The sequence below is a fragment of the Oncorhynchus kisutch genome, linkage group LG16 (genome assembly GCF_002021735.2).
Source record: "Oncorhynchus kisutch isolate 150728-3 linkage group LG16, Okis_V2, whole genome shotgun sequence".
Taxonomy (NCBI): Eukaryota; Metazoa; Chordata; class Actinopteri; order Salmoniformes; family Salmonidae; genus Oncorhynchus; species Oncorhynchus kisutch.
In genome coordinates, this window is record NC_034189.2 from 8,865,098 (window position 1) to 8,875,097 (window position 10,000).

The window sequence follows — 10,000 nt, forward strand, 5'->3', positions numbered from 1 at the left end:
ACACTATCACACACTATCACATATATTATATATACACTGTCACATATATTATATATACACTATTATATATTATATATACACTATCACATATATTATATATACACTATCACACACTATCACACACTATCACATATATTATATATACACTGTCACGTATATTATATATACACTAATCACAATATAGATTATATATACACTAGTATATATTATATATACACCTATCACAATATATTATATACACTATTATATATCTAACTATACCATGTCATACACTATAAGTATCACTTATATACACCTGTCACGTATATTATATACACTATTATATATTATATATACACTATCACATATATTATATATACACTGTCACGTATATTATATACACTATTATATATTATATATACCTATCACATATATTATATACACTATCACATATATTATATTACACTGTCACGTATATTATATACACTATTATATATTATATATACAATATCACATATATTATATATACACTATCACATATATTATATATACACTGTCACATATATTATATATACACTATTATATATTATATATACACTATCACATATATTATATATACACTATTATATATTATATATACACTATCCCTCTCTGTCTCTTTCGCTCTCTCCGTGTGTCTCTCTCTCTCTCTGTCTGTCTGTTTCTATCACTATATCTCTCTCTCTCTTTCACCATATCTTTCTCTCTCTTCCATCTCTCTCTTCTCCATCTCTCCATCACTCCTCTCCCCCTCTCCCTCTACCTCTCCCCCTTCTCCTCCTCTCTTCTCTTCTCTTTTTTTCTCCCTCCCCCTTCTCCTATCCTCTTCCTCCTCTCCTCTCTCTCCCTTTCCCCCTTCTCCTCACTCCCCCTCTCCCTCTCCTATCCTCTTCCTCCTCTCCTCCCTCTCCCTTTCCCCCTTCTTCTCACTTCCCCTCTCCCTCTACCTCTCCCCCTTCTCCTCACTTCCCCTCTCCCTCTCCTCTCCTCTCCAGTTGTTTATGACTGGGTTCCAGAGGATCGGTTAAAGTTCTTGTTCTCCTGATTTGTCCTCTTGTTCCAGCTAATGACATCATGACCCCCCGTTGCCGTGGCAGCATGCCAAACAGCCACTACACCTAGTATACCTACAAGCACCAAAGCACTCATACTTACATGATAGAGACGGCAAGGAGGGAGAATAGAGACACAGACAGAGAACGGGAGGTAGAGATCGACAGGAAATAAAAGAGGGAAAGTTCATAAATGATAGAAGAAGAGAAAGACAGGAAATAAAAGAGGGAAAGTTCATAAATGATAGAAGAAGAGAAAGACAGGAAATAAAAGAGGGAAAGTTCATAAATGATAGAAGAAGAGAAAGACAGGAAATAAATGAAAGATAGAAAGTGTTTTATAATGTTTATTAACATTTAATTTGTTAACCTTTATTTAACTAGACAAGTCAGTTAAAAAACATTTTTATTTTATTTACAATTACGGCCTAACCCCGCCGATGCTGGGCCATTTGTACGCTGCCCTATGGGACTCCCAATCACAGCCGGTTGTGATACAGCCTGGAATCGAACCAGGGTCTGTAATGAAGCCTCTAGCACTTAGATGCAGTGTCTTAGACCGCTGTGCCACTCGGTAGACCTACATGATTTAGTGTGTTAGAATGCCTCAGTGAACGAGAGAAAGACAGAAAATAAATATAAAGAGAGAAAGTGTTTTTATACTGTTTGATTTAGTGTGTTAGAATGCCCTCAGTGAACGAGAGAAAGACAGAAAAATAAATAAAGAGAGAAGAAAGTGTTTTTATACTGTTTGATTTAGTGTGTTAGAAACAGGAAGTGAAGAGAGGTGTGTTTTCATTACTGGGATGCATCAGCCACAACTTCTCATTCTACTGAGTGTCTGAGATTTATACACACACACACTAAATACAACCCCCTCGCCTACTCTCCAGTCCTCGCACTAATCTCACACACAACCTGGAACACACACACACACACACCAGCCCGGAACACATACACACAACCCCGGAACACACACACACAACCCTGGAACACACACACACACAACCCCGGAACACAAACACACACAACACCGGAACCACACACACCAGCCGGAACACACACACACCAACCCCGGAACACAACACAATCCGGAACACACACACACAACCCCGGAACACACACACACAACCCCGGAACACACACACACAAACCCTGGAACACACAACACAACCCCGGAACACAAACACACACAACCCCGGAAGACACCACACACAACCCCGGAAACACACACACACAACCCCGGAACACACACACAACTCCGGAACACACACACACAACCCCGGAACACACACACACAACCCCGGAACACACACACAACTCCGGAACACACACACACAACCCCGGAACACACACACACAACCCCGGAACACACACACACAAACCCTGGAACACCACACCACACAACCCCGGACACAAACACACACAACCCCGGAACACACACACAAAACCCCGGAACACACACACACAACCCCGGAACACACACACAACTCCGGAACACACACACACAACCCCGGAACACACACACACAACCCCGGAACACACACACAACTCCGGAAACACACACACACAACCCCCGGAACACACACACAACTCCGGAACACAAAACACACACAACCCCGGAACACACACACACAACCCCGGAACACACACACACAACCCCGGGAACACACACACAACTCCGGAACACACACACACAACCCCGGAACACACACACACAACCCGGAACACACACACACAACCCCGGAACACACACACAACTCCGGAACACACACACACAACCCCGGAACACACACACACAACCCCGGAACACACACACACAACCCCGGAACACACACACACACCAGCCCGGAACACACACACACACAACCCCGGACACACACACACAACCCCGGAACACACACACAACTCCGGAACACACACACACAACCCCGGAACACACACACACGTCAGCTCTGAGCCCAGAAAACGGACATTGTTAGGGAGAGACTGTCCCAGCAAGCAGGCAGCTACATTATATACTACATTGTTAGGGAGAGGAGACTGTCCCAAGCCAAGCACGGCAGCTACATCATATACTACATTGTTAGGGAGAGACTGTCCCAGCCAAGCACGGCAGCTACATTATATACTACATTGTTAGGGAGAGACTGTCCCAGCCAAGCACGGCAGCTACATTATATACTACATTGTTAGGGAGAGACTGTCCCAAGCCAAGCACGGCAGCTACATTATATACTACATTGTTAGGGAGAGACTGTCCCAGCCAAGCAGGCAGCTACATTATATACTACATTGTTAGGGAGAGACTGTCCCAGCCAAGCAGGCAGCTACATTATATACTACATTGTTAGGGAGAGACTGTCCCAGCCAAGCAGGCAGCTACATTATATACTACATTGTTAGGGAGAGACTGTCCCAGCCAAGCACGGCAGCTACATTATATACTACATGGTTAGGGAGGAGACTGTCCCAGCCAAGCACGGCAGCTACATTATATACTACTACAACATGAAATAAAGGAAAAGATTGAGAATCCCTTTAAACTAGAAGGTGAAGTGTGGTCTAGACTAGAGACTGACTGCTAAGTTACACTTAGCTATAACAGAGAGAGAGAGATGGACAGAGATAAAGAGAGAGAGAGAGAGAGCCGAGAGAGAGAGAGCGAGAGAGAGGAGAGAGAAAGAGATGAGCAGAGAGAGAGAGAAAGAAAGAGAGAGAGATGAGCAGAGAGAGAGAGATGGACAGAGAGAGAAGAGGAGAGAAGAGAGAGAGAGAAGAGAAATAGAGAGAGAGATGAGCAGAGAGAGAGAGAGAGAGAGAAATAGAGAGAGAGATGAGCAGAGAGAGAGAGAGAGAGAGAGAAAGAAAGAGAGAGATGAGCAGAGAGATGGAATCTAGTAAACACACAGTGTAGGGTCAAGACCTATGGTGTCGTAACAGCAGGTTATTGTGCTGTAGAAGAAAGAGGGAGATAGAGGAGCACAGACACAAGCGAAGCTCACCTTTGATCTCTAGAACACACAGACACACGCATGTAATGTAATTCATAGGAGAGAGCAGTACAAAATCAGGCATCAGGCCGTGTGATGTACATGTCTCCTTATGACATCATTGGACTGTTATAATATGATGTTTACTGTGTCTATCATCAGACTGTTATAATGGGATGTTTACTGTGTCTATCATCAGACTGTTATATCAGGATGTTTACTGTGTCTATCATCAGACTGTTATATCAGGATGTTTACTGTGTCTATCATCAGACTGTTATAATGTGATGTTTACTGTGTCTATCATCAGACTGTTATAATGGGATGTTTACTGTGTCTATCATCAGACTGTTATATCAGGATGTTTACTGTGTCTATCATCAGACTGTTATAATGTGATGTTTACTGTGTCTATCATCAGACTGTTATAATGTGATGTTTACTGTGTCTATCATCAGACTGTTATAATGTGATGTTTACTGTGTCTATCATTAGACTGTTATAATATGATGTTTACTGTGTCTATCATCACACTGTTATAATATGATGTTTACTGTGTCTATCATCAGACTGTTATAATGTGATGTTTACTGTGTCTATCATCAGACTGTTATATCAGGATGTTTACTGTGTCAAACCTTGTTCACCTCCCTGCGTCAGGGCAAGTAGTCTGTAGTAGTACTCTCCCTTGTTCACCTCCCTGTGTCAGGGCAGTAGTCTGTAGTAGTACTCTCCTTGTTCAGGGCAGTAGTCTGTACATGAGTAGTACTCTCCTTTGGTTAGCAATAAAGAAGGGCAGATATGGGGTGACAGTCGCCCGACTAAGAGAGGGCCTCTCCGAATTACACACATCTTTAATACCAGCATACAGAAGGCTGTGAGGTGTGACCAGCAACAGCTAACAAACATTCCCCTGAAATCACAGAACGGTAACCACCAGAACGACACACAAACCTCTCTGAACCATACAACCACCTGATTGAAGTGAGAGGATGGGGGGGGGCCTAGAGAGAGAGAGAGAGGAAGGAGGGTGACCTACCCCAGAGAGAGAAAGGAAGGAGGGTGACCTACCCCAGAGAGAGAAAGGAAGGAGGGTGACCTACCCCAGAGAGAGAAAGGAAGGAGGGTGACCTACCCAGAGAGAGAAAGGAAGGAGGGTGACCTACCCCAGAGAGAGAAAGGAAGGAGGGTGACCTACCCCAGAGAGAGAAAGGAAGGAGGGTAAACTACCCCAGAGAGAGAAAGGAAGGAGGGTGACCTACCCCAGAGAGAGAAAGGAATGAGGGTGACCTACCCCAGAGAGAGAAAGGAAGGAGGGTGACCTACCCCAGAGAGAGAAAGGAAGGAGGGTGACCTACCCCAGAGAGAGAAAGGAAGGAGGGTGACCTACCCCAGAGAGAGAAAGGAAGGAGGGTGACCTACCCCAGAGAGAGAAAGGAAGGAGGGTGACCTACCCCAGAGAGAGAAAGGAAGGAGGGTGACCTACCCAGAGAGAGAAAGGAAGGAGGGTGACCTACCCCAGAGAGAGAAAGGAAGGAGGGTGACCTACCCCAGAGAGAGAAAGGAAGGAGGGTGACCTACCCCAGAGAGAGAAAGGAAGGAGGGTGACCTACCCCAGAGAGAGAAAGGAAGGAGGGTGACCTACCCCAGAGAGAGAAAGGAAGGAGGGTGACCTACCCCAGAGAGAGAAAGGAAGAAAGAGTTCAAACTGAAAAAAGAACTTGTACTGACAGAAAAAGATGTGTTCCTTTGCGCGATATATATCCCCCCCCTCAGAATCCCCTTACTCAGAGGAGATCTGCCCCCCCCCCCCTCAGAATCCCCATATTACTCAGAGGAGATCTGCCCCCCCTCAGAATCCCCATATTACTCAGAGGAGATCTGCCCCCCCCCCCTCAGAATCCCCATATTACTCAGAGGAGATCTGCCCCCCCCCCCCCCCTCAGAATCCCCATATTACTCAGAGGAGATCTGCCCCCCCCCTCAGAATCCCCATATTACTCAGAGGAGCTCTGCCCCCCCCCCCCCCCCCCTCAGAATCCCCATATTACTCAGAGGAGATCTGCCCCCCCCCCCCTCTGAATCCCCATATTACTCAGAGGAGATCTCCCCCCCCCCTCAGAATCCCCATATTACTCAGAGGAGATCTGCCCCCCCCCCCTCAGAATCCCCATATTACTCAGAGGAGATCCCCCCCCCCCCCTCAGAATCCCCATATTACTCAGAGGAGATCTGCCCCCTCCCCCCTCAGAATCCCCATATTACTCAGCAGAGATCTGCCCCCCCCCCCCCCCCCTCAGAATCCCCATATTACTCAGCAGAGATCTGCCCCCCCCCCCCCCCTCAGAATCCCCATATTACTCAGAGGAGATCCCCCCCCCCCCCCCTCAGAATCCCCATATTACTCAGAGGAAGATCCCCCCCCCTTCAGCAGAATCCCCATATTACTCAGCAGAGATCTGCCCCCCCCCCCCCCTCAGAATCCCCATATTACTCAGAGGAGATCCCCCCCCCTCAAAATCCCCATATTACTCAGAGGAGATCCCCCCCCCCCTCAGAATCCCCATATTACTCAGAGGAGATCCCCCCCCTTCAGCAGAATCCCCATATTACTCAGCAGAGATCTGCCCCCCCCCTCAGAATCCCCATATTACTCAGAGGAGATCCCCCCCCCCCTCAGAATCCCCATATTACTCAGAGGAGATCCCCCCCCCCCCCCCCCTCAGAATCCCCATATTACTCAGAGGAGATCTGCCCCCCCCCCCTCAGAATCCCCATATTACTCAGAGGAGATCTGCCCCACCCTTGAGGAAGAGAAGTGCCATCTCCAGGCCCAGGGAAATGTGCTCATCTGTGGGGACACAAATGCGCACAAAGGAACACTACCTGATCTAACGAGCACATGAGGGGACAGCTTGATTACAGGCCATAGTGTCTCTAACTGCCTTAATCTCCCCCATAGAAACAATAGGGACAGGTTTATTACAGGCCATAGTGTCTCTAACTGTCTTCATCTCCACCATAGAAACAACAGTGACAGCAACATCAAAAAAAACGGAAGGGTTCTGTTGCAGCTCTGTAGAAGCCTGGGTCTGTACTTTGTCAATGGTAAATTACAGGGGGACTCTTTGGGGAGATTCACCTACTGCTCACCTCTTGGCCACAAGGAGATTGACAGTGAATGAGCTGAGAGAGAAAGGTTCAATGTCTGTGATCATATAGTCTACTGTACAGTAGACTATATGATCACAGACATTGAACCTTTCTCTCTCAGCTCATTCACTGTCAAGCCACTAACACCTCTGTCTGGTCACAGCCGAATTACGTTGTTCCTCAAAAGAACAGACATGGAAACAACCAGACATTCACAGCCCAGTAATCTGTACAACATCAGACATTCACAGTCCAGTAATCTGTACAACATCAGACATTCACAGTCCAGTAATCTGTACAACATCAGACATTCACAGTCCAGTAATCTGTACAACATCAGACATTCACAGTCCAGTAATCTGTACAACATCAGACATTCACAATCCAGTAATCTGTACAACATCAGACATTCACAGTCCAGTAATCTGTACAACATCAGACATTCACAGTCCAGTAATCTGTACAACATCAGACATTCACAGCCCAGTAATCTGTACAACATCAGACGTTCACAACCCAGTAATCTGTACAACATCAGATGTTCACAGCCCAGTAATCTGTACAACATCAGACATTCACAGTCCAGTAATCTGTACAACATCAGACATTCACAGTCCAGTAATCTGTACAACATCAGACATTCACAGCCCAGTAATCTGTACAACATCAGACATTCACAACCCAGTAATCTGTACAACATCAGATGTTCACAGCCCAGTAATCTGTACAACATCAGACGTTCACAGTCCAGTAATCTGTACAACATCAGACATTCACAGTCCAGTAATCTGTACAACATCAGATGTTCACAGCCCAGTAATCTGTACAACATCAGACATTCACAGTCCAGTAATCTGTACAACATCAGACATTCACAGCCCAGTAATCTGTACAACATCAGACATTCACAGTCCAGTAATCTGTACAACATCAGACATTCACAGCCCAGTAATCTGTACAACATCAGACATTCACAGTCCAGTAATCTGTACAACATCAGACATTCACAACCCAGTAATCTGTACAACATCAGATGTTCACAGCCCAGTAATCTGTACAACATCAGATGTTCACAGCCCAGTAAACTGTACAACATCAGACATTCATACAGATGGGCCCAAAACAGCACAGAAGATACCAGAAAGCAACCAGTAACCAAAATATCCAAACACTCTTAGATAACTTTCTGGATACCATATTCACTCACAGTGAAGAAGGCATCAATCTAGCAGTAAAACACATCAACTATATATTCAGGCAAACGGCAAAAGAAGCACAACTGAAATTGACAAAAGAAACAAAACAAAAAAGACCACAGATGACGACTGGTTTGATGCAGATTGTAAAATTATGAGGAAAAAACTTTTTAACCACTATTTAACCACAGTACAACAGCAAGCAGCTGACACCAATTGAGGAGTCCATAAACACACAACTTCTGGCAAAATTGGCAAAACTAAAAAAATCTAATCAAGAGGAATTAGCGATACAAAATGGTGACATATGGACAAACCATTTTAAAACACTGTACAACACCGCTCATATTGACACAAACGCAGAACAACGACAAATTCATGAGAAGTTGAATGGATTAGAAAAAGCTATAAAGGACCATCAAAATCCACTAGACCAGGAGCTCTATAGGAAACTTCAGGCTCTCAAATTTAAAAAGGCATGCGGACCTGATGGCATCCTAAATAAGATGTTCAAACTCACTACTGCAAAATTTCAATTGGCTATATTAAAACTGTTAAATTAAAACTGTTTAATTTGATCCTGAGTGTAGGTTATTTCCCTAACATCTGCAATCAAGGACTCATAACCCCTATCTTTAAGAACAGAGACAAATTTGACCCTAACAATTACAGAGGCATTTGTGTGAACAGTAACCTGGGGAAGATTTTCTGTAGTATTATAAATGTAAGAGTTCTAAACTTCCTTAATAAGCACAATGTCTTGAGTGAAAGCCAAATTGGATTTATACCAAAACATCACACGACTGATCATATTTACACCCTACACACCCTGATAGATAAACATGTCCACCAAAATAATACCAAAATATACGCTTGCTTTATCGACTTCCAAAAATCATTTGATTCTATTTCGCAGACAAGACTGTTCTACAAAGTTATTGAAAGTGGTGTAGGGGGTAAAACATATGACATAATTAAATCAATGTATGCTGGCAATACGTGCAGCATTAAAATTGGCAAGAAAATAACAGAATTCTTTAACCAGGGGTGAGGCCTTCGCCAGGGTTGCAATCTGAGCCCTGCACTCTTCAATATTTACTTCAACGAATTGGCCATAATTCTAGAAGAATACTCAGCCCCTGGTGTTAGTCTCCACAATTCAGAGGTTAAATGGCCTGCCCTTTGCAGATGAGCTATGCCTGCTGTCACCCACAGCACATGGCCTACAGCAGAGCCTGGACCTGCTAGAGCAGTACTGTCAGACCTGGGCCCTGGCAGTAAACCCCCACATCACATGGCCTACAGCAGAGCCTGGACCTGCTAGAGCAGTACTGCCAGACCTGGGCCCTGGCAGTAAACCCCCACATCACATGGCCTACAGCAGAGCCTGGACCTGCTAGAGCAGTACTGCCAGACCTGGGCCCTGGCAGTAAACCCCCACAGCACATGGCCTACAGCAGAGCCTGGACCTGCTAGAGCAGTACTGCCAGACCTGGGCCCTGGCAGTAAACCCCCACAGCACATGGCATACAGCAGAACCTGGACCTGCTAGAGCAGTACTGCCAGACCTGGGCCCTGGCAGTAAACC

At 45.2% G+C, this 10,000-nt stretch overlaps 1 protein-coding gene across 1 annotated transcript in view; it reads right to left on the bottom strand.

The window, feature by feature from the left end:
* LOC109883919 (sodium/calcium exchanger 1) overlaps positions 1-10,000 on the bottom strand; it is a gene marked incomplete in the record, with an annotated part of 73,191 nt that overhangs the window by 9,249 nt on the left and 53,942 nt on the right.